Source organism: Tamandua tetradactyla, chromosome 5 (assembly GCF_023851605.1).
Source record: "Tamandua tetradactyla isolate mTamTet1 chromosome 5, mTamTet1.pri, whole genome shotgun sequence".
Classification (NCBI taxonomy): domain Eukaryota; kingdom Metazoa; phylum Chordata; class Mammalia; order Pilosa; family Myrmecophagidae; genus Tamandua; species Tamandua tetradactyla.
Genome location: NC_135331.1, coordinates 55,064,840 through 55,091,133, shown reverse-complemented (window position 1 = coordinate 55,091,133; position 26,294 = coordinate 55,064,840). Strand labels below are relative to the sequence as shown.

Genomic DNA, 26,294 nt, shown 5'->3' with positions numbered 1-26,294 from the left:
AAAAGACAAAGTCTTGAGCCCCCTGGAATGTTATATAGAAATAGAACAAACTGGGCCAATTCTCCAAAGTTTCAGGAAGTAGGTTTTATTTTCTGTGGTCATAGGGCTCAGATGAGTAGCCTCTGAAAGTCTGAGCCCTGAGCAAAAGGTTAACATCAGTTTTTATAGGCAGGATGCCATGTTAAAGACAAGGTAAACAATTGGCTGGTTTCAGTTGAGAAGGGCACAAAGCTGAGCCACTAAGGGAGGGGCCCCCATCCTAGGAATGTCTTACCTTGTCTACTTGCATTTTCACCCATTCCTGAAGACTAGGGGAGGGGGAAGGGGGAATTCCCACAGAGGGGGCAGCTGAACCAGAAGAAGAAGCAGGGAGAGGCCTGCCTGCTACAGTGTCAACACTAACGGATAGGGGGATGTAATTCATTGATAATCTTGGAGAGGCTGATCCTTCTGGTTTTCAAGATTTATCTGACCTAGGAAACCTTCAGAAATTATGGGTTCCAGGAGAGTTTAGTGCATGAAACTTTTATAGGGTCTCAGTTTGCACCCTGGGCTTGTTCTTAACAATTAACAGGGGTGTCATTGGTTGGGCTTAAGTAAACCGTGTTTAGTAGCACTGTCTAACTCAAGTTTGCATTAGAGTAGCCTCCAGAATAGCCTCTCAACCCCATTTGAACCCTTGGACACTCTGAACCCTTATTTTATTCTACTTTTCCCCCCTTTTGATCCAGAAGACATCCCACATTGCCAGGGTCAGACTCACCCCTGGGAATTATGTCCCACATTGTTAGGGAGTCTTTAACTCCTGAATGTCATGGCCCATGTAGAGGAGAGAGTAAAGAGTTGGGCTTAGAGAGAAAGAGTTCACATCTGATCAGAAATAGGTTTCCTGGAAGCAACACTTAAGCCTTTTTCTAAGTAGTTTTAGCTTCTCCATGGTAGAAATATGTTCCATATAGGCAAGAGTAAAAATAAAGGGCTTGGCCTGTGTTTTAGGAGTCCCCAATAGTTGAGTGTGTACCCAGGGTTTCCCTGATGGGAAAGTTTATTTGTTCCCTATGCATACTTTTTTCCTTTGGACCCTCAAGGGACTCTACCAATATGATTTCATCTTCAGCCCACAATAATGTGAGATGTATCCATTAGAGTACATTACAGGGCCTTGTTCCTCTTCTAGACTTCAGGAGTTTAGGTTGTTTAAATGAGCTATCCAGACAGGTTGGTTTAGATTATTTCTTACAGAAAATTTAGATTTTAGATGCAATCAACTCCTCTGACTTTAAATATTTTCTGAAAAAGACTCTAGTGATTTGTTCTTTTCTTTCTGCTTATTTTGCACAACACATGCTGAGATTTATTCAGTTCATTGTGTGCCTCTGAATGTCCTTCCTTTTTGTAGTTCCACCATATGCCATTATATAAATGTATCACAGTTTGCCATTCTGCTTCTTAGGCATTGTACTCTGTGGCTCCCTCATTCTACTGGGCATCATGGATAATGCCCCAAATAAACAAAACCTGTCTTACAGTGTCTGCACTTGTTTGGACAATCAGCAGCACTCTCAATTTTAGACCATTTTCATTGGTCCATACCAACAAATAACTGACAAACACAGCATCACCAACTATCAAATTAAAACTACCCTTTTTCACTTGTCCACTCTCCCATTTAGTTGTTCCTGGTGGAGCTGTGGGCATGTTGATGTTTTCCAGTTAACTACTGGCCATAGCATGCATTTTTAGTTCTGTATACCCCTCTACCATTGACTCTTTGTCCAATATAGGACCTTTGAATTGTTCATGCAAGAATTCATTTATAATTGTAGATTTAATCATTGGGACACATAGCACTATACATCCTTTTCAGTCAGTATGGCAATAATAATTATAACTCCACTAATTAGTTACCATCACTTCTATCTATTCCCTTGCATTTAGATTCAACCTCTTTGGGTAGCCTTCTAATGTGAAGGATAATTTGCTGCATCTGGCCCCTCCTATGACCAAAAAGAGGCACAATGCCTAGTTGTTCTCTTTGGATTTTGTTGACAACATATTCCTCATTTGGGTGTGCTCCTCCAGCCCATTTATCGAGTATCCAGGAAAGCTGCTAATTTTGAGTGGGGGCCTGAACAAGAGGAGGCTCTGTGACAGGTCCAGGCCACTGTACAAGCTAAGCTGTTCTGCCACTTGGGCCATATGATCCAGCAGATCCAATGGTGCTGGAAGTGTTAGTGGCAAATAGAGATGCTGTTTGGAGCCTTTGGCAGGCCCCTATAGCAGAATCACAATGCAGACCCTTAGAATTTTGGAGCAAAACCTTCCATTCTGCTGCAGATAACTACTCTCCTTTTGAGATACAGCTTTTGGCCTGCTACTTGACCTTAGTAGTGACTGAACACTTACCCATGGGTCACCCAGTTACCATGAGAGCTGAGTTGCCTACCATGAGCTGGGTGTTTTCTACCCAGGAAACCAGAAAGTTGGGCATGTGCAGCAGCACTCTATTGTAAAATGGAAATGATATATACGAGATAGGGCCAGAGCAGGTCCTGAAGGCACAAGTAAGTTACATGAAGAAGTGGCCCAAATGCCCATTTTCTCCACTCGTGCCACATTACCTTCTCTTTCACAGACCAGAGCTATGACTTCTTGGGGAGTTCCTTACAGTGAATTGACTGAGGAAGAGAAAGGTTGGGTCTGGTTTGCAAATGGTTCAGCATGACATACAGTCACCACCGAAAAGTGGACAGCTGCAGCACTCTAACCCCTTTCTGGGGTGTCCTTGAAGGATAGTGGTGAAGCGAAATCCTCCCAGTGGGCAGACTTCGAGCAGTGCACCTGTTTGTTCATTTTGCTTGGAAGGAGAACTGGCCAGACATGTGTTTGTATACTGACTCATGGGTTGTTGCTAATAGTTTGACTGGATGTTCAGGGACTTGGAAAGACCATAATAGGAAAATTGGTGACACAGAGGTCTGGGGAAGAAGTAGGTGGATAGACCTTTCTGAGTGGGCTACAAACTCGAACATATTGTGTCCCATGTGAATGCACACCATAGGGTGACTTCAGCAGAAGAAGGTTTTAATAATTAAGTGGACACAATGACCCATTCTGTGGATACCAGTCAGCCTCTTTCCCCAGCAACTCCAGTCATTGCCCAATGGGCTCATGAACAAAGTGGTCATGGTGGTAGGGATGGAGGTTATGCATGGGCTCAGCAACATGGACCTCCACTCTCCAAGACTGATTTGGCTACACCCACTGCTAAGTGTCCAATTTGCCAGGAGCAGAGACCCACATTCAGCCCCTAATATGGCACCATTCCCCAAGGTGACCAGCCAGCTACATGGTGGCAGGTTGATTACATTGGACCACTCCCTTCATGGAAGGGGCAGCGATTTGTTCTAACTGGAATAGACACATACTCTGGATATGGGTTTGCTTTCCCTGCACGCAATGCTTCTGCCAAAACTACTATCCGTGGGCTTACAGAATGCCTTATCCATCGTCATGGTATTCCACATAGCATTGCTTCGGATCAAGGAACACATTTCACAGCAAATGAAGTGCGGGAATGGGCACATGCTCATGGAATTCTCTGGTCTTACCATGTTCCCCATCATCCAGAAGCTGCTGGATTGATAGAACGGTGGAATGGCCTTTTGAAAACTCAATTACGGTGCCAACTAGGTGGCAAAAACTTGAAAGGCTGGGGTAATGTTCTCCAGGAAGCTGTGTATGCTCTGAATCAGCGTCCACTGTATGGTGCGGTTTCTCCCATAGCCAGGATCCATGGGTCCAGGAACCAAGGGGTGGAAATGGGTGTGGTGCCACTCACTATTACTCCTAGTGATCCACTAGGAAAATTTTTGCTTCCTGTCCCTGCTACCCTGAGTTTTGCTGGTCTACAGGTTTTAGTTCCAAAACGGGGTGTGCTTTCTCCAGGAGAAACAACAGTGATACCACTGAACTGGAAGTTAAGATTGCCACCTGGCCACTTTGGGCTACTTATGCCTCTGGATCAACACACCAAGAAGGGGATTACATTATTGTCTGGGGTAATTGACCCTGACTATCAGAAGGAAGTAGGACTGCAACTACATAATGGAGGTAAAGAAGAGTTTTCTTGGAATACAGGAGATCCCCTGGGGCATCTATTAGTACTACCATGCCCTGTGATTAAAATCAATGGAAAACTGCAACAACACAATCCAGGCAGGACCACTAATGGCTCTGAGACTTCAGGAATGAAGGTTTGGGTCACCCCACCAGGCAAAGAACCACGGCCAGCTGAAGTGCTTGCTGAGGGTAAAGGGAACATGGAATGGGTAGTGGAAGAAGGTAGTGATAAATGTGAACTATGACCACATGATCAGTTACAGAAATGAGGACTGTAGTGCTGTTTTGTTCCTGTTATACTATTTAAGTTGTAAGATATCAAGTTTAAGAATGAGTATTACCCAATGACTTGCACCCTCTTCTGGAGATATATCTAATGTGTTTCCAGTTATATGCAGGACAATTGTATATTGTTAGGTGAAAGAAAAAATGTGTGATTATTGTTTTTTAATTAGAAATTAGGTGGTATGTATAGCTGCCAAGTTGTCAAGAGGTAGGCTGTAATGGACAGGTTCATGTGTCAACCTGGAGAAGTGGTGGTACCTGTTTGCCTGGTTGGGCAAGTGCTGGTCTGTCTGTTGCAATGAGGACATTTCATAGAATTAAGTCATGACTGCATCAGCTGCATCCACAGCTGATTCCATTTGTAGTCAGCCAAGGGGAGTGTCTACTGCAATGAGTGATGCTCAGTCAATCCCTGGAAGCCTTTTAAGGAGGATTCAGAAGAAACAGGCTCTGTTCCTGCTTTGGCTGGCAAGCCTCTCCTGTGGAGTTCATCCAGACCCTCCATCAGAATTGTCGGTTTCACAACCTGCCCTGAGTATTTTGGACTCTGCATTCACATGGTCATGTGAGACACTTTTATAAATTTTATATTTGAGAGTGTTCCCTGTTAATTCTATTTCTCTAGAGAACCCTAACTAATAACAGCTGGTAGGGGACATCTTCTTTGTGTAATGACAGTTTCTTGTGAGTATACAAATTATGCAGGTTATTTTGTGGTGAATACAGCAAATTGCAATTTGTGCATTGTTTTACTCACTACTGAAATGCCTTTTTGATTGATTTATCTTTCAAACCCTGCCTAATTCTCACCCAGCCTTCCACAGAGACTTCCCAAGATTTATATCTGTCTTCTGATATAGAAAAAATAATTCTTACTTGCAAATAAAGTAAATAAAATTTTGGAAGAGCAAGATCAATTATTAAGTCTTAATGTGTGCTCATTCCTTCTAGTTTTCTTTTTCTTTCACATTGCACATGAACAACTACTTTTTTCTTAGTGTTTCAGGGAAGGGAGCAGTTTGTATCAGGGTTTAAAAGCATAATGGGAGTTTGCAATGAAAGTTGGTTTTATTAACCTCCTCTGGCTCTGTGTTATGCTGACCTGAAGCAAAATGATCATTTTCAGAATTCAAAGTTACAGTGGATATTTTTGTTCACATATTATTATGCACCACCCTTTACATGAACCCAATTTCTCTGAAAATTCACTGCAGAACAACAAGAAAAAACATTTTAGACTCTTCTCTACTTCCTTCTAGTATTTTTCTCTGAGATTTAAAGGTTTTGCGCACATATAAACCTAGGTTTCAAATCTGCATATGCCATGTACTATTAGATCTAATTATAGTAAAATGATAGTTTGGTAAAACAGATGTGGGGGAAATAGATAATCTCATATGGCATAGTATAAAAATATATATGTTTTAGTCATGCTTCCTCTACTGCAGAAGTAGGGTAAATAGATTTATTGCAAGCTGTAAACAGAATAATGTGTTTAAAGCCCTTAACACACTTGACAGAAAAACACTCAACTGATGCTAGGTGTTTGATTGTTATTATATTATATCCTATGCCTGTATGAAGAAATATTTGAATTGAGAGAATCCTATTAGAGGGAACTATAATCTTTTCACGCATCAGTGCATATGTTGAAATGGATGCTTATCTGACAAAGACCTTGTGTTTCTTAATCATAAAATATAGAGTGGCTTGGACATAAAAAAATCTTGTTTTAAAAACCCCTATTTTGCACTAAGGCCAGGGTGTACATGAATTTAAGTCTGATCATCTTCCAACTTCACCACAGTGGATTTTGATATTAGGTTGTCTCCCCCGTTTGTTTTATTAACTGTGAGCTTCCATATTTTTATATGACCCATTGATATTTTAATTAAAAAATAGGAAAGATTATATTGCAGGCTACTAGCTACAAACCCTTTGAAATTTAAGATGGCACAATAATATCTTTAAAATCACAGTTAAAATAACAATGGAAATAAATGTAAGAGTAGCTACTAAAATTTTAATCAGTTCACTACATTGCATTTTATTCATACACTGCCAAATTTTTTTTTTTATTAACGGAAGAAAAAAAAAAGAAATTAACACAACATTTAGAAATCATACCGTTCTACATATGCACTCAGTAATTCTTAACATCATCACATAGATGCATGATCATCGTTTCTTAGTACATTTGCATCGGTTTAGAGGAACTAGCAACACAACAGAAAAAGATATAAAATGTTAATATAAAGAAAAGAAATAAAAGTAGTAATAATAGTAAACAACAACAACAACAAACAAACAAGCAAACAAAAACAAAAAAAACCCTATAGCTCAGATGCAGCTTCATTCAGTGTTTTAACATGATTACTTTACAATTAGGTATTATTGTGCTGTCTATTTTTGAGTTTTTGTATCTAGTCCTGTTGCACAGTCTGTATCCCTTCAGCTTCAATTACCCATTGTCTTACCCTGTTTCTAACTCCTGCTGAACTCTGTTACCAATGACATATTTCAAGTTTATTCTCGAATGTCGGTTCACATCTGTGGGACCATACAGTATTTGTCCTTTAGTTTTTGGCTGGATTCACTCAGCATAATATTCTCTAGGTCCATCCATGTTATTACATGGTTCATAAGTTTATCTTGTCTTAAAGCTGCATAATATTCCATCGTATGTATATACCACAGTTTGTTTAGCCATTCTTCTGTTGATGGACATTTTGGCTGTTTCCATCTCTTTGCAATTGTAAATAATGCTGCTATAAACATTGGTGTGCAAATGTCCGTTTGTGTCTTTGCCCTTAAGTCCTTTGAGTAGATACCTAGCAATGGTATTGCTGGGTCGTATGGCAATTCTATATTCAGCTTTTTGAGGAACCGCCAAACTGCCTTCCACAGTGGTTGCACCCCTTGACATTCCCACCAACAGTGGATAAGTGTGCCTCTTTCTCCGCATCCTCTCCAGCACTTGTCATTTTCTGTTTTGTTGATAATGGCCATTCTGGTGGGTGTGAGATGATATCTCATTGTGGTTTTGATTTGCATTTCTCTAATGGCCAGGAACATTGAGCATGTCTTCATGTGCCTCTTGGCCATCCATATTTCTTCTTCTGGTAGGTGTCTGTTCAAGTTTTTTTCCCATTTTGTAATTGGGTTGGCTGTCTTTTTGTTGTTGAGTTGAACAATCTCTTTATAAGTTCTGGATACTAGACCTTTATCTGATATGTCATTTCCAAATATTGTCTCCCATTGTGTAGGCTGTCTTTCTACTTTCTTGATGAAGTTCTTTGATGCACAAAAGTGTTTAATTTTGAGGAGCTCCCATTTATTTATTTCTTTCTTCAGTGCTCTTGCTTTAGGTTTAAGGTCCATAAAACCACCTCCAGTTGTAAGATTCATAAGATATCTCCCTACATTTTCCTCTGTTTAATGGTCTTAGACCTAATGTTTAGATCTTTGATCCATTTTGAGTTAACTGTTGTATAAGGTGTGAGATACGGGTCTTCTTTCATTCTTTTACTTATGGATATCCAGTTCTCTAGGCACCATGTATTGAAGAGACTGTTCTGTCCCAGGTGAGTTGGCTTGACTGCCTTATCAAAGATCAAATGTCCATAGATGAGAGGGTCTATATCTGAGCACTCTATTCGATTCCATTGGTCGATATATCTATCTTTATGCCAATACCATGCTGTTTTGACCACTGTGGCTTCATAATATGCCTTAAAGTCCAGCATCGCTAGACCTCCAGCTTCGTTTTTTTTCCTCAAGATGTTTTTAGCAATTCGGGGCAACCTGCCCTTCCAGATAAATTTGCTTATTGGTTTTTCTAATTCTGAAAAATAAGTTGTTGGCATTTTGATTGGTATTGCATTGAATCTGTAGATGAGTTTAGGTAGGATTGACATCTTAATTATATTTAGTCTTCCAATCCATGAACACGGTATGCCCTTCCATCTATTTAGGTCTTCTGTGATTTCTTCTAGCAGTTTTTTGTAGTTTTCTTTATATAGGTTTTTTGTCTCTTTGGTTAAATTTATTCCTAGGTATTTTATTCTTTTAGTTGCGATTGTAAATGGGATTCGTTTCTTGATTTCCACCTCAGCTTGTTCATTACTAGTGTATAGAAAAGCTACAGATTTTTGAATGTTGATCTTGTAGCCTGCTACTTTGCTGTACTCATTTATTAGCTCTAGTAGTTTTGTTGTGGATTTTTCTGGGTTTTCTACGTATAGTATCATATCGTCTGCAAACAGTGATAGTTTTACTTCTTCCTTTCCAATTTTGATGCCTTGTATTTCTTTTTCTTGCCTAATTGCTCTGGCTAGAACTTCCAACACAATGTTGAATAATAGTGGTGATAGTGGACATCCTTGTCTTGTTCCTGATCTTAGGGGGAAAGTTTTCAATTTTTCCCCATTGAGGATGATATTAGCTGTGGATTTTTCATATATTCCCTCTATCATTTTAAGGAAGTTCCCTTGTATTCCTATCTTTTGAAGTGTTTTCAGCAGGAAAGGATGTTGAATCTTGTCAAATGCCTTCTCTGCATCAATTGAGATGATCATGTGATTTTTCTGCTTTGATTTGTTGATATGGTGTATTACATTAATTGATTTTCTTATGTTGAACCATCCTTGCATACCTGCGATGAATCCTACTTGGTCATGATGTATAATTCGTTTAATGTGTTGTTGGATACGATTTGCTAGAATTTTATTGAGGATTTTTGCATCTATATTCATTAGAGAGATTGGTCTGTAGTTTTCTTTTTTTGTAATATGTTTGCCTGGTTTTGGTATGAGGGTGATGTTGGCTTCATAGAATGAATTAGGTAGTCTTCCCTCCACTTCGATTATTTTGAAGAGTTTGAGGAGAGTTGGTACTAATTCTTTCTGGAATGTTTGATAGAATTCACATGTGAAGCTGTCTGGTCCTGGACTTTTCTTTTTAGGGAGCTTTTGAATAACTAATTCAATCTCTTTACTTGTGATTGGTTTGTTGAGGTCGTCTATTTCTTCTTGAGTCAAAGTTGGTTGTTCATGTCTTTCCAGGAACCTGTCCATTTCATCTAAATTGTTGTATTTATTAGCGTAAAGTTGTTCATAGTATCCTGTTATTACCTCCTTTATTTCTGTGAGGTCAGTAGTTATGTCTCCTCTTCCATTTCTAATCTTATTTATTTGCATCCTCTCTCTTCTTCTTTTTGTCAATCTTGCTAAGGGCCCATCAATCTTGTTGATTTTCTCATAGAACCAACTTCTGGTCTTATTGATTTTCTCTATTGTTTTCATGTTTTCAATTTCATTTATTTCTGCTCTAATCTTTGTTATTTCTTTCCTTTTGCTTGCTTTGAGATTAGTTTGCTGTGGACAGTTAATTCCTGCATTTTTGCCTTTTCTTCTTTTCTGATAAAGGCATTTAGGGCAATAAATTCCCCTCTTAGCACTGCCTTTGCTGCATCCCATAAGTTTTGATATGTTGTGTCTTCATTTTCATTTGCCTCTAGGTATTTACTAATTTCTCTTGCAATTTCTTCTTTGACCCACTTGTTGTTTAAGAGTGTGTTGTTGAGCCTCCATGTATTTATGAATTTTCTGGCACTCTGCCTATTATTGATTTCCAACTTCATTCCTTTATGATCCGAGAAAGTGTTGTGTATGATTTCAATCTTTTTAAATTTGTTAAGACTTGCTTTGTGACCCAGCATATGGTCTATCTTTGAGAATGATCCATGAGCACTTGAAAAAAAGGTGTATCCTGCTGTTGTGGGATGTAATGTCCTATAAATGTCTGTTAAGTCAAGCTCATTTATAGTAATATTCAGGTTCTCTATTTCTTTATTGATCCTCTGTCTAGATGTTCTGTCCATTGATGAGAGTGGTGAATTGAAGTCTCCAACTATTATGGTATATGTGTCTATTTCCCTTTTCAGTGTTTGCAGTGTATTCCTCACATATTTTGGGGCATTCTCTGCCAAATTTTTAAAATTCCATTGGAATGAAGACAGAATTGGTACAGGAATGTGTAAATCTTTATATTGGCTCCCATTGTATGGTGAAATGAAATCATAATTTATTGGCAACCTGTATGCTGCTTTGTAGTGCAAACTTTAAATATGTTATCACATGATTTTCCTACTTATCAGGTAAAGGATTTAACTAATTTACAATTGAGGACAGTTAATCTTCAAAAATTTGAGATGATGTCACAAAATATGAACAATTAGTCTTTGAGAATTTAAATTTAAGTTATTGGACACTATAGTATCTGTCAGTTTTTGTACATTCCTTATGATCTCTTATCATGGCATAACTTAATAATACATGAGAGAAGAACTTATTTTCTGCATTACATTACCTGGTAATCATATACTAATCATCTCAATGAAACAAATTCTGTTGGTTTTGTGCAGTGTGCCCTGTGCATTACCATCGGCTGCTTGTAATTTTGGCTGAGACATTTGTGTTGTCTTGGCTTTGATTAAGGTGTCTTATCCTCCAGCAGATAATTGGGCATACTCACATGGAGGCTGCAAAGTTCCAGGAGAACAGCCAAAAGAGTGCAGACGTTCTTGAGAACTATTTTTGGGAGGATCTTTGTAAAAACTCACTGTTAGGGGTTGCATGGGTAGTGCAGTGGTAGAATGCTTGCCTTCCATGCAGGAGACCTGAGTTTAATTCCGAGCCCATGCATTTCCCAAAAACAAATGAACAAGCAAAGAAAGAAAGAAAAAACAAACAAAATCTCAACGAATGGTGCAACAATAATGGAATACCCATCTGGAAAAAGAATGAAATATGATCCTGTGCATATAGCATTAAAAATTTTGAAAAAGTTGGATAAAGAATATAAACAATGGTGTCTTCTTTTTTCTTTTAATTGTCATGAAGCAGGTAATGAACCAGGTTGTAGTAAAGAAACACTGCAGCAACATAATCCAAAATCTTTGTCATATTAGTGGCTTTATTAAGTTGAAATGTAGTGTCCTTAGGGTCTAGAGGTGGTACCAGCAGCAATGACCACAGAAAGTTAGAGAATTTATATAGTCAAACTGATCCTCTGCATAAAATGGATTAAAATATGTGATCAATGTCTGTGTAATGTCTATAATTCCTGTTCCATTGGCTTGTAATTAGCTGGAGGCTAGTGCATATTGATCTTCTAGCTCATATCACAAAATAAAGCTTTTTTTGAAGAAGTATTATTTATCTTGGGTTCAGTGTGCACTAAGAAATTTCATAGAATGTTCAGTAAATTTTAATTGGTGTGGCTGATGTAAACTGAAAAAATACAAATGATATTTCACTGTCAATTTGAAATCAGAAAAGTGTTGGGAAAAAGGGTACTGGTCCCAAATTTCTCTTTAAGAAACTAAAATCCAACATATACAAAATGGACAACAATATACAACTACCTTTTGGTTTTGAGAAATGGAAATCATCCTACTCATTTGACTCATTCTTTGTGCAGCACACTATGTCAAAAAGAGACTAGCACATTCCTGTAGCATTCTAACCCTTCTTGAAAATCCAGGCATTGTTAAAAATGGAGTTATTTCAGATGAAAACAATCAGGTTTGATGAAAAGTTTGGGCAGCAGCCCCTATGAGATAAAGCAAATGAAACTTTGCTCCTTAACCTTGAGGAAGAAAGAATGATTTGAGTTTTACCAAGTAGAGACTTGAGTATATGAAATGGCCCTAGACAACAGATTAGGAGAAGGTCTTCCTCCCTAGATACAAGAGGGAAAGGACTCAAATTAGATTACAAATCAAAGAGGCAGTCTGTCCTATAACCATTGTGAGATCCTGGAAAGAATCACTTTAAGAGGAAGAATGGAATCTGCTTCTCTGAATGAACAGAGTCAATATTAATGGTATTTGTAATGGTTCAGACTGAGAAATGCCTCAGCTGACCTCTCCATGTACACTTTAGCCCTGAGACTGTGTAACAGGTGATGTCACTGCTATATTTCAAGGGCAAATTTTAAATAGATCTCTATAGTTCTGAATGGTAATGGAATTTTTCTATCAGACTCCAAATCAGTCTCTCCAACTGAATTGTTTTTAAAGAATTGGAAAATATGAATAAAAGATTTAAAAATATTTATTTCCATTGTCTGCCAAGTCATTAAGAGATCCAAAGCAAACATCTGAAGATCATTCAACTGCTAAATTTTATAGTAACTTTAAACACAAAGAGCAGAAGGACCCTAGGCTGTCAACAGTTTCTTTCATTTTGGGAGACATAATCTCAGTGAGAATGTACTAGATGCAAGGATGAAGAAGAACCCAGGAAATCCTCTAAGACCTCAACAGGAAGAACAGCTTTTGAGGGACTCTGTTTAAAACATATAAGAAATGGGGAAGCAGAATCGATAGTCACAACATAAAGGTGTCTGTTAGGCACAGGGAATGGATTATTCAAATAACCTATGTTCATATATCTTAACCTACTCTCTATTCTATAGGAGGATTCTGTCGTTGTACAGGAGAAAGAGTCGGCTCTCAGAGGACACCACCACTTTGTAACAGACAGCAATTCCAGACAGACCGTGTCCCACTCTGAGAATAAACAGCAACAAACAAACGAAATAACCTGGAACCTTTGTGTGGCATGGACACAGGCTGAGGAGATAATATGAAGGGACAGCTGAAAAAATCAAAGAAACACCATACTCCTGGATGGGACACTTCCACAGAATCATTTGGAATCTCCAGAACCCCATAAAAAGTTATTGTTTTTGGAGCATGAATATAATGCCTAAGGAAGACAGGAAATTTAAATACAAAAATATGCATGAATCAAGGATATTGAGTTGAAGAAGTTGAAAGTGAAAGATAAAAGTAAAATGACTTGTTTAAAACCCACACTATTAAGCAATCTAGTACATTTTGTAAATAGGCAAACTCTGTTTAGGATAAAAGTGATGAAAACAAAAACAAATACTGCCAAAATGTAGAAGAGAAAGATGAAATATTAAAGGCGATTGTCTAAAGAATAGAATAACAGTGAACAGAAAATCAATATGCAGTATGGTTGGCATGGTAAAAAACATATAATGGAAATAAAAGTAGAAATTAAAATGGAGAGAAATGTATATGCTTTGGACAAAATAAAAGAAATTAAAATGGATCAGTCACACTCTCCTGGAAAAATCAAAGTTAAAAGATTGGCTTATTGCTTAACAGGTACAAAATTTCTTTTTGAAGTAATCAAAAATTTGGGGAATGGATGTTGATGTTAGCACAATATTGGAAATATAATTAACAACCCTGAATTGTACACTTTCGATTTTTTTGTGCTTTTTGAAAGTGTAACCACTTTCAAAGTGGTTAAAATGGGAAATTTGAGGTTTTGTATATGTTAGTATAATAAAAAGTTTTTTTGAAAGTATGGGAAGGCACAACTAAATACATTCTGACTTTCAAAGTCTCTAGACACAGTTTTTATTTTTTTCGAACCAGAAGCAGAAAATAAAATACATTTCAGGAGCTAGTCTTCCAGCCAAGGGACACAAATTGTGCTAATTTCAGACAGAGACTGTGGTGGTTAAGAATGAAATATGCCATAGGAAAAATCATGTTCTTAAAAGTAATCCATTTCTGTGGGGGTAAACCTATTATAAGTAGGACATTTTGATTTGGTTGCTTCAGTAAAGGCTTGTCCCAAGGTGGGTCTTAATTATTTTACTGGAGTGTTCTATAAATGAGATGGAGTGAGAGAGAGAGAGAGAGCAGCTGAAAACATCAAAACCAGAAGAGAGAGGATAGATCAATCTAGGAACCAGTGCAACGAATCTTATTTTAAAATGTTGTGCTCCTTAATCATTGATGCCCATTCTTTGCCTACTTACTAACCTCTGATAAGCAATGATCTCAAATTCAATTATCAGTTTGCTCATTATAGTTAATTTCTATTAATGAGACCATACATTATTTGTCCTTTTGTTTCTGGCTTATTTCACTCAAAGTAATATCCTCAAGGTTCATTCACCTTTGCATGCCACATAACTTCATAACTTCAATATGAAGGTATACCTGCAATATTCAATTGCATATATACACATTTTGCCCTTCTGTTCATCAGTGGATGTGTCTTTAAGCCACCTCCACCCATTGCAAATTGTGGATAATGTCACCATAAAAATCAGTGTGCAAATGCCTATTTATGTCCCTGCTTTCCGTTATTCCAAGTCTGTGTCTAGTAACAGGGTTGCAGGATCATGTGGCAGCCATACACCTAGCCTCCTGTGGAACCACCATACTGTCTTCCAGAGCAGCTGCTCCCTTCTACTTCCCTACCAACAGTGAATAGGTATCTCTCTCTCTTCATATCTTCTCCATCACTTGTTTTCTTCTGTTTGTTTTTTAAACACTTTTACTCACATACCATGCAATCCATCCTAAGTGTACAATAAATGGTTCCTGGCATAGTCACCTGTTTATGCATTCCCACCACAATCTATATGATTACATTTCCATTTCTTCTGCAAAGAAAAAGAGGAGAAGAGAAAAAAAGAAAAAGTAAAAGAGAAACAACAACAACAACAATCCCATACCCCTAATTTATATCTCCCTGCTATTGACATTTAGCTTTGGTATATTGCTTTTGTTACAATTCATGAAAGAACACAGCAATGTTACTGTTAACCACAGACCCTAGTTTCCATTAATTCTATTTTCCGTAAATCATCCCATTCTTAATACCTGCAATGTGTTAGGTAAATAACACATTGAATATGGAATTTTAAATACTTTCTTACATTTGTATATCATTGTCCACTCTGGATTTTGCTGTGTTTTACAGTCCCGGTTTTTATCCTCTATCTTTCCTTCTGGTGTCCTACATGCCCCTAGCTTTCTTCTTTTAACTGTATGTACACTTAGCTTTGTTCATATAATATTGAGCAACTGTGACATGGTATAATGATGTGTATTTCTGTATCTTTACAATCAACCTGGCTGTACATTCTGTACTCCTTAAGCATCAAATGCCAAATGTCTACCTCTTTTTATCTCCCAATAACCTGCATCCTCAGCTTTAACACTCAGAATTTGCTAATTAGAGTTAATTAATATTAACAATGAGTTATTTGTCAGTACATTATTTGTCATTTTCTTTCTGGTCAGTGTCACTCAACATAATGTCCTCAAGACTCATTTTCTATGTTCCATGCTTCATGACTTTATATTGTATTACAGCTGCATAATATTTCATCAAATGTATACACCACAGTTTGTTTATCCACGTGTTGATGGACATTTGGGTTGTTTCCATTTCTTGGCAGTCATGAATAATACTAATGTAAACATCAGAAAACAAATGTCCCTTCATGTCACTGCTTTCATTTCCTCTGGATGTATACCTAATAATGGGATTGTTGCATCACATGGCAGTTCTGTCCTTAGCTTCTTGAAGAATCACTAAACTCCTTTCCATAGTCTTTGAGCCATTTCTGCATTCCCATCAATAGTGAATGAGTGTAACTGTTTCTCCACATCCTCTTCAATAGCTGTGGTTCTCTTTGTTTTGTTTTTTGTTTTTGTTTTTTTTTCAGCAATGGCCTCTTTTATAGGTTTGAATGATATCTATCTCATCATGATTTTGATTTATATTTCCCTAATCGTAGTGATATTTATATGTTTTTGAGCTATTTGTGTTTCCTCTTTGGAAAAGTTTCTATCCATGTCTTTTGTCCATTTTTACATTAGGTTCTTTGACTTTTTATTGTTGGGTTGTGGGATCTTTTTGTCTATTATAGGTATTGGACCCTTTTCTGATAAGTGGTTTCCAAATAAAGTCTCTCCTTGCATAAGCTGCCTTTTTCCTTTCCTGACACAGTCCTTTGATGCTGAAAAGTATTCAGTTTTGAAATGATCCCTTATATCTGTTTCTTCTTTCATTGCTTGGACATTGGGTAAAAGGTCTTGGAAACCTCCCCCTATCACAAGATCCTTAAGCTATTTTCCTATCATTTCTTCTAAATGTTTTATGGTCTTTGCTCTAATGGTTAGGTCTTTGATTCATTTTGAGTTAATTTTTATATGAGGTATGAGATCTAGATAACTTTTGTTATCTATGAGATAACTTTTGCATGAAATAGATGAGAGGGTCCACCTCTGAATGCTCAATTCAATTCCATTGGTCTGTACATCTTTATACCAGCAACGTGCAGTTTTGACCACTGAAGTTTTGTAATATACTTTAAAGCCAGGTAGTGTGAGACCTCCCATCCATGTCATTTTTCTTTTTCATGAGGGGCTATTCAAGGCACAATGCTCTTGTAGATAAATTTTATTATGGGTTTTTCTATTTCTGTAAAATAAGTTGTTGGGATTTTAACTAATATTGCACTGAATCTATAAAATCATATTTGGTAAATTGACATCTTAATGATATTTTGGTCTTCCAATCCATGAAAATGGTATGTCCTTCAATTTCTTAGGTCTTCTTCTATTTCTTTTAGCAATGTTTTGTTGTTTTATGCATAAAGGGCTTTTATTTATTCCTAAATATTTGATTCTCTTGGTCACTATTGTAAATTGATTTTTTTTTTATCTCTCCCTCAGATTGCTCATGGCTGGGGCATAAAAACACTACTGATTTTTGCATGTTATCTTCTATCCTGCCTCCTTGCTGTATTCACTTGTTGACTCTAGTAGCATTACTGTAGATTTTTCAGTACATACATACAGCATGATGTCATCTGCAAGCAATAGATGTTTTATATCTTCCTTTACAATTTAGATGCATTCTGTTTCTTTTTCTTCCCTAATTGCTCCAGCTATAATATCCAGCACAATGTTGAAAGCAGTTGTGACAGGGGACATCTTTGTCTTGTTCCTGATCTTAGAAGTAAAGCTTTCAGTTAGTCCCCATTGAGTATGATGTTAACTGTGTGGTTTGCTCATATTCCCTTTGTCATATCGAGGAAGTTTCCTTCTATTCTTTCCCTTTGAAGTGTTTTCATCAAGGAAGGATGATAAATTTTGCCTTGTCAAATGCCTTTTCTGCATCCATTGTGTTGGTCATGGATTTTCACCTTTAATATATTGATGTGTCATCTTACATTAATTGATCTTGTGTTGAACAACCTTTGAATACTTGGAATAAAACCTGCTTGGTCATGGTTTATAAATATTTTAATAAGTGGCTGGATTCAATTTACAAATATTTTGTTGAGGATTTTTGCATATGTACTCATTAAAGAGATTTGTGTCTAATTCTCTTTTCTTCTATTGTCGTTGCGTTGCTTGAGTATTATTAGGGTGGTGTTGGCTTCATACCATGAGGTAGGTTGCTTTTCCTCCTCTTCAAAAATTTTTGAAGAACTTGAGCAGGATTGTTGCTAATTCCTCCTTAAATGTTTAGTGAAAGTCACACATGAAGCCATCTGGCCCTGGACATATTTTGGGGGAGTTTGTTATTGAATGGTTCAGTCTCTTTACTGTGATGGATTTATTGAGATCTTCTATTTCTTCTTGAATCAGTGTTCACTGTTCATGCTTTTTAGGATGTAGTCCATTTTGTCTAAGTTGTCTAGTCTGGTAGCATATAGTTGTTCTTAGTATTCTCTCATTATCTCCTTTACTTCTGCTAGATCAGTAGTTTGTGTCCCCATTTCCATTTCTGATTTTATTTCTTTGCATCCTTTCTCATTTTTTTTTGTCAGTCTAGGTAAGGTTGCATAGATTTTATAGGTTGTCTCAAAGAAGCAACTTCTGGTTTTCTTGATTCTGTCTATTGTTTTCATTTCCTCAACTTAAGTTAATTTAATTTCTGCTCTAATCTTTATTTCTTTTCTTCTGTTTGCTTTGGGGTTAGTTTCCTATTCTTTAGTTCCTACAAGAGAGCAGTTAATTCCTTGATTTTTCTTCTTTTTTGAATATAGGTTTTCAGGGCAATAAATTTTCTCTCAGCTCTGCCTTTGCTGTATCCAATATGTTTTGATATATTGTGTTCTTTCTTTCAGTTGCCTCAAGATATTTATGATTTCTCTTGTAAATTCTTCCTCGATCCTGTGGTTTTAAAAGGGTATCATTTAGCCTCCATATGTTTGTGAATATTCCAGCCTTCAATCAGCTATTGATTTCCAACTTCATTCCATTATGATCTGAATAAGTGTTCTGTGTAATTTCAATCTTTTAAAATGTATTGAGACCTGTTTTTTATCTAACATGTGGTTTATCCTGGAGAATGATCCATGAACTCTTGAGAAAATATATATATCCTGATGGTTTAAGGAGCAATGTTCTGCAAGTGTCTGTTAAATCTAATCATTTCTTGTACTATTCAAAATCTGTTTCCTTATAGATCCTTTATTTACATGGCCAATCCATTGATAAGAGTGGTGTATTGAAGTCTCCAAGTATTATAGTAGCAGTGTCTACTTCTCCCTTCAGTTTTGTCAGTTATTTTCTCATGAAATTTTTTAATTGTTTTATTTGGGAAAAGTGCTTCTTACAAAAGGGCAGCTGCAAAATACAAAGACCTCTGCAACAATTACTTGTTTTCTCTTAGAGTGAAAGAATGAGTGGGATCCAAGGAATCAAAGCAGTAGATGGATAAATCAGGAGTATCTCCAAGCTATTTTCAGGAAATAGAGCAACAAAATGCAAAGCTAAAATTTCCAATTAAAGAATTCTTCTAAAGACTTAACTTCAGCTTGTCTAGTAGATGACCACCCCCTCTCCCATTAGTGGAAAAGTATAACTGATTATTGCAAATCAATGACTCCACTACAATGAACACCTTAGAAACATAGTTTTGAATCACATCTGTCTCCTGCAAAGCTCAGAGAAGGAAAGAGGAAAATACCCACAAAAACAAACGCAAAAACCCGACCAAACCCCTCAAACGAGGACAAAGATTTTTCAGAAAGTGCCTGGACTGGAAAGGCTAGGAGATTAGAAAACATTAAATACAACCGTGTATCCGAGACCCAACTTGTGTTAATATATGGGATAACCAGGAAGTTTAAACCTCTATGGCTAACCCCATTTCTATATTTATAAAGACAGAACAAGCTAGCACTGCTATATTAACTACCACCAATATCAGTATACTGCTTTGTCCTTTAAGATCTATCTTCCACACTATGCTGAAATCACTAAACCAAGTTTCCTACTAAGGCTAAGAATACGGCATCTATGTAGGGATGAAAAGCTTATCACACACTCAGGCTCACACATGCCAAGTCTATCAGCCCTTGAAGTTAACTTTCAATTTAGCATTTATTTTATGCCACTATATCTTTTAATCTGTTCTTTCACAATTTTCCTATCATGCTAAACACAGTAAAAATCTCAACACATTCGCACCTGGTTCTGGTTACCCAGTAGTATTACACATGTGCAATTAAACAAGAGGCCAAAACCACAGAACAAGTGCATGTGGTGGGGATTATAGGGTATGGAACAGATATAAAAACACAAATATGCAGATTTCACCAGGAATCTTAAATATCCACTTCTGAAGTCTGTAGCCGAAGTCTACTTGCCAGTTCAGTTCCCTTCACTCATCACCCCTATTTTCAGACCCCAAAGCACAACCAATGCTTTTTTTCAACCTGGGGTCCTCAAAATGAGTGTGGAAAGTCCATTAATACTATCCTAGAACTGTGTGAATCCAGTTGAAAACAGATTAAATTCATATTACAAAAAAACTAAATTTAAGATTTATTTTTTGTAACTTTTTAAACAGAGAAAACAACACACTCCTTGGGGAAAGGTGAGGGATTGAGAAGACAGACCCTGGGTAAAAATTATTACAACAGCACCTGGAATTGATAGGCCTGCCTAGGAGAGAAACACAGGCACTGCCACACCACCACAGGTAATAACTACTGTCTGAGGCTCAGCAGACCAGCTCATAATCCACTGAAAGTTGCTATAGATCCAAGTCATAAAAATCTTCCAGCTCATGATGAAACAAGTCCCATTCATCTTCAGAGTCTTTCAAATCGTCGGCCCCACCTGCTGCCAAAAGCATAAGCAACATCTTGCCCAGCTCAAAGGTGACAACCTCTTCTTCATCGTTGTTAAAGGGATTGCTGTTCTTTCTTTCCTCAATGAGGTCCCAGAAGTGGTTCCTTTGTTGGGCCCGGTATCTGCTTGATGTTCCCACTTTCTGTCTCTGTGGCTCCTCTCTACGGCCATCAGGGTACACATGCTTGTAAAAACGTTCCCTCCAAATGGACAGCTCCCACGTCCTTCATCAAAATACCTGCACGCCTTGTTGCTCATTGCCTCCTTGTATTTCTGAATGAGTTTCTGCTTCTCTTCTTTCTCCTCCACCCAGTACTCACTTGGAATGACAAAGTTAGATGTGATCCGGCATTCTGGGCAGGACTTTATGATCTTGCTCTCAAATTGCTTAGCGCTCCTTCACTTGCGAATACACTTGAGACAGTAGGTGTGGTTGCAGTTGGAGAGAATTCCAAAGCGGCGCTCACTGGGGTTGGCTTTCTCATAGACAACCTCCATACACATTCCACAAACCATGGCTTTACTGCGCTGGACAGCAAATGAGAGCTCCATGTCCTTCTCATGGGCCGCAATGCAAGATTTTATATGTTGGGATCTCTGGGCAGCATCCATTGGATGTAGGACCTGCAGCCCACACATATCACATGAATCTCCATGGAGATACACACAGTTCTCCCCATATCGGCACTCTCCCACTGCAGCATAGGGGCAAAGCTGCTTCTTTGTTTCCACAGCGGTTTGTTCTTTCTCTGATTCTTCCTTGGTCACTGAGCCCTGCGGGGGTGCTTCAGTGCAGGAAGGGGCAGTACAGCCACAGTAGGGTTGCCCAGGAACGAACTCAATGGCATTCACCCAGTCTTCTGTTCCTGCTCCTATGGTTGCAAAGTTTGAATTTCTTGACTCAGCTTCACCTCCACTCATTTCAACAAGAGGTCCGACTACCGGTGACAGACCTGAGGAAGCAGCAAGGGATGACTTTGCAGTTAGATCTGCAGCAGTTGCTTCTTCCTGTTTCAATGGCTTGCTATGTTTATATCTGCAGTGGTCTCCGTAAATACAGTACCCTCGCTGAAAATACTTGCAAACTGCACCATATGGACTGTCAGAGAGGTCATGTGAGTAGCGACAGTTATCTCCTTCCTCACAAACCCCATGCATAAAATACCTGCAGGTGACCTGTTTAGTCCAGCCGCTGCTACTACCGTCGCTGCCGCCTCCCCCTCCTCCCGCCCCCAGGGACGGGGAGGTGACTGTGGGGATAGGGATGGGGGAGGCCGCTGCCACCGCCACCGCTGCCGCTACCGCTCCCGCTCCTGATGTTGTGGCTGTTGTTCCGGGAGCTGCAGCCTCCACCATTACTGTTTATCCTACACAGCAATGGCACCGGAACTTCCAGGATCACATAGTTCTGGTCCAGCTTCGGGGAGAGTGCGGCCAGGGGAGGTGAAGGGGACTGAGGCCGCTGCTAGCTCCCTCCCCGTAGGTCTCCGCTTCTCATGAAATTTGGGTCACTGTGACTCAGTGCATAAATATTTATGATTCTTATGTCTTCTTGATGGATTGTCTCTTTTATTAGTGCATACTGTCCTTCTTTGTCTCTTTTAAGTGTTTTATATTTGAAGTCTAATTTGTCTGATATTAGTAGAGCAACCCCTGCTCCTTTCTGATTGTGGTTTGCAAGGAATATCTTTTTCCAACTTTTCCCTTTCAACCTGCTCTTGTCCTTGGGTCCTAAATGAGTCCCTTGTAGACAGCATATAGATGGATCCTGTTGTTTAGTTCATTCTGACAGTGTCTTTTGATTGGGAGAGTTTAATCCATTAACACTTAATGCTATATTGTTAGGACAGTACTTTCTTCAATCATTGTTTTTCTTTTGGATTTTATCTGTCACATCTTATTTTTTTCTGTCTGTTTATCCTATTAGTTACTCTTACTGCTAATTTGATTTCTACTTTTCTCCAAACCTCTCTCTCCTATCTTTTCCTATCTGCTTGCAGTGCTGCATTTAGTATTTCTTGTAGAGGAGCTCTCTTGTTCATATACTCTCTTAGTATCTATTATCTGTAAATATTTTAAAGCCTTATTTCTGAAGACTTTTTTCCAGATATAGAATTCTTTGTTGGTAGTTTATTTTATTTGGTATCTTAAATGTATCACGCAATGGCCTTCTTGCCTTCATGGTTTCTCCTGAGAGATCTACACTTAGTCTTATTGAGCTTCCCTTCTTTGTGATGGATCAGTTTTTTCTTGCTGCCTTCAGAATTCCCTGTGTGTGACACTTGACAGTCTGATTATTAAGTGTCTTGGTGTGGGATCAATTCTGTTTGGGGTATGTTGCACTTCTTGGACTTGAAGTTTTGTTTTTCATTAGAGTTGTGATGTTTTCAGTTATTATTTCCTTCATTATTCTTTCTGACTGTTTTTCCCTTTTCTTCTATTTCTGGGATACTCATAACACATGTATTTGTGCAATTCATGTTGTCATTTGATTCCCTGTGACCCAGATCATATTTTTCCATTCTTTGCATTTTCAAATCTTTTTTTTGATAAGATTTTAGGCATGCTGTCTTCTAGTTCACCAATCCTTTCTTTTGCCTGTTCAAATCTGCTGTTGTATAACTGCATTCTGTTTTTCAATCTTTTTTCTTGTTCTTTTCATTCACATAAGTTTCGCCATTTTGGGGGCATGAGGTGCATGGTTGGGGAATCGAACCTGGGTCTCCCACATGGAAGGTGGGCATTCTAACCACTGAACTACCTGTGCCATTTGTTTTTTTAAAGCTTCCAAGTTCTTCTATATGGCCACCCTCTTTGTTCTTTAAATTGTTCATCCCTTTGTTGTGTTTTCCTTCAAATTATTAATTTGATGTAGAAGATTTATTTGAATGTATTTAATTAGTTGTTTCTACTCCTGTGTCTGAATTGTGGTGTTCATTTATCACTTTGACTGTTCTATATCTTCATGCTTCCTGATATGAGTTGTGATTTTTTGCTGGTGTCTAGGCACTTGATTTTCTTGATTAGTCTATTCTAGAGGTCATTTTTCTCTGTTCTGCCAAAGGTTTTATATTGCATGAATTTGTTCCCTGTCTGTTCATCTCTCTCTTGCAGCCAGTTATCAGATTTGTTCTGAATCCCAATTTCCCAAAAAAACAGGTACCCACAGCAGCCTGCTTCAGGGATGGGCTTAGGTATGTGGCCCAACAGCAAAGTCTCTATAGGTCAAACAATTCTACGGCTCCCAGTGGTGCACTGTGTTTCATGGCTTGCAAACCCTGGGTTTGTGTTAGGGCATGAGTTTCACAGTTGAATTGTCCATATTTCTCAGCCAGAACAAGGGCAGGTTCCTTTGCAGGAGGCCCAGACCAGCTCAGTGGCCTCAGATAGCATCTGAAGACTCTCTGAAAAGCTCTTCAATTCTCTTACACTTTCTGGTTTACCAAGCAGATAGTAATGTTTGGTAACTTAATCATCAGAAGTTGTTTGTCACAGGAGCCCAGCTACATCTAACTGGGTGTGGCTAAAGCTTGCAGGATTCCTGTTACCTCACTTTGCTTTGCAAAATATTGCTCCACGTGGGGCTATGTCTACTTTATTTGTGCAGAGGATTCCCCCAGCTGTTCCAGTAGTCAGCCTTCCTCAGGCCAGGATCTGGTCTGGCACTGCTGTATCCCTCAGGGTGAAGAACGTGCTCTAGGACTGAGGACTTGAAACTCAGTCTCTGTCCGTGTTTTTTCAGACTCTTTGTCCCTCACTTTCCTGAGTCTTGAAATGTTCTCCACTCTGCACAGTGTCCAACTGCAGCATGTCTGTCTCACTGCTCTAAGAGAGTGTACATTCTCTGTCCTGACGAGAGGGTTCCTGGTGGCGTTTCTGTACCCTTGCCACAGTGGGAGAGACCAGGTGAAGGGGAGGGGGGAGGACCAGCTGATCTGAGATGAAAGTTTCTTGCCTGAATTTTTTCTCATTCTTCAATTTAGCATTTTAGGGTCCTTCTCCAGTCTGTCTGCCTCCAGGGTTCTGAACAATTCAGAATTGTCCATGTTTAATTTTGTTACTCTAGGGACAGATTCACAGTAGCTCTGTATTTTGCCATGTTGATAATGTCACTGTTTTATATAAATTTGATGATAGTTTTTTCCATTTCTTCAAAGAATGTTATTGCAATTTTGATTGTAATTACACTGAATTTAAACTGCTTTTCCAACCCAATGTTTTATAACAAATTGTTTCTTTTTGTTTAGGTTGTCAAATATATTCATATTAAAATGGCATGAAGTTGTGATCCTTTTTCTATTTCCTGAGCATTTTTAATTGGATTTTTTCTTGAATGTTTTATGTTTAACAGTGCAACTTTCTGGGCATTTAGTTTTTTTTGTGGGAAGATTTTTGAAGCTGAAAATAATTTCACACGCCCAGCTATACATGCTGATATTCTCTTTTGTCTTAATTGCAATCCATTGTTTTATAACTAATTGGTTCCTTTTGTTCATGTTGTCAAATATATTTATGTGAAATTGGCGTGAAGCTATTCACAATATATATGCTTGCTTTTTGAATATCTGTTTCAATACCTTCTGGTTCATTACTGTCTTTGCTAATTTTTATATTTTCTCTTATCTTCATTTGTCTTGGTGGGGTCTTATCCAGGTCAGTAAAATTTTCAAAACTTATTTTCTTATACATTGTCTTTTCTGTTTCTACTTACTTCACATAATTTGTTCCTTTTATTCTAGATTCTTAAAGTACAACATAAATCATTGTTATAAAAACTATGTCTTTTGAAATATAGTCTAAATAACTAGCATTTTCCCACCAAGTACTGCAATGACTACATCCGGCTAACTTTGAAAAAGGGATTTTTCATTATAATGTGCTTCAAAGTATTTTCTAATCTCTCTTCTCATTTGTTCCTTGTAATTTGTGTATGCGTGTGTGAGTGTGTTGGATGTGTTCAATTTCTAAATGTAGGGGAATTTTTAGATATCTTAATAATTATTGACATCTAAGTTAACCCCCTTTCAATCAGAGATTATGCACTGCATGAGTTCAAATCTTTTAAATAAAGGGCTACTTGCTCTACGATTCAGCATATGGCTAATTTTGCTGACTGTTGCTTGGCACGGGAAGAGAATCTGTATTCTGACTTTGTTAGTATTTGTATCCTGTAAATATCATTCCCGGTGAAGTTGTTTGGTGGCCATGTCAATATCTTCCATATCATGGTTGATTTCTGTTTAAATTTGAATGGAATCCTGGGTAGTGTTAAAATATTTCAGCATGACTCTTGATTTGTCTACTTGTTCCCTTAGATTGCTCTATTTTAACTTAATGCATCTGATGTCCTGTGATTGAGTGCATGCAATTTTTTATGTCAGTGTTCCTTGAAGAATTTGACTTTCATTGTGATGAGCTTCACCTCGTTATATGTGGTTAAACATTTTTTTTCCTTAACATTTATTTTGTCTATTTCATACTTCCATTCCAAGTGTCTAATGCTTATGGTTTGCATGAAACCATTTTTACTGCTTTACTTTTGTATCATGTACATCTTTATGAATTGTATCTTGTATCCTAAGACTGTCCTGCTTTTATATCATAAGAGCACCTATACATTTTGGTAGAAGTGGTTTAGTGCTTTCTTTTTTTTTTTTTTTTTTTTGGCATGGGCAGACTCTGTGTATTGAATGCACATTTTTGGCATTGCAGGTGAGAACTCTGCCTCTGAGCCACTTTTGCACCCCCCAGTGCATTTTTATTTAATGAATTTATACGTTTATTATATAACATTGCTATATTACTTTATTGTTTATATAGTTATGGTTAAATCTGTGTTTAGCTTTAGATTTTACAATTTTCCTTCTGTTCATTCCTTTGTTACTGT

At 37.8% G+C, this 26,294-nt stretch overlaps 1 long non-coding RNA gene and 1 pseudogene across 7 annotated transcripts in view; one reads left to right on the top strand and one right to left on the bottom strand.

The window, feature by feature from the left end:
• LOC143684188 (uncharacterized) overlaps nucleotides 1–26,294 on the top strand; it is a 181,597-nt gene that overhangs the window by 46,117 nt on the left and 109,186 nt on the right. The gene's annotated exons all lie outside the window — the stretch shown is intronic.
• Nucleotides 20,092–21,795, bottom strand: LOC143684184 (E3 ubiquitin-protein ligase makorin-1 pseudogene; annotated as a pseudogene).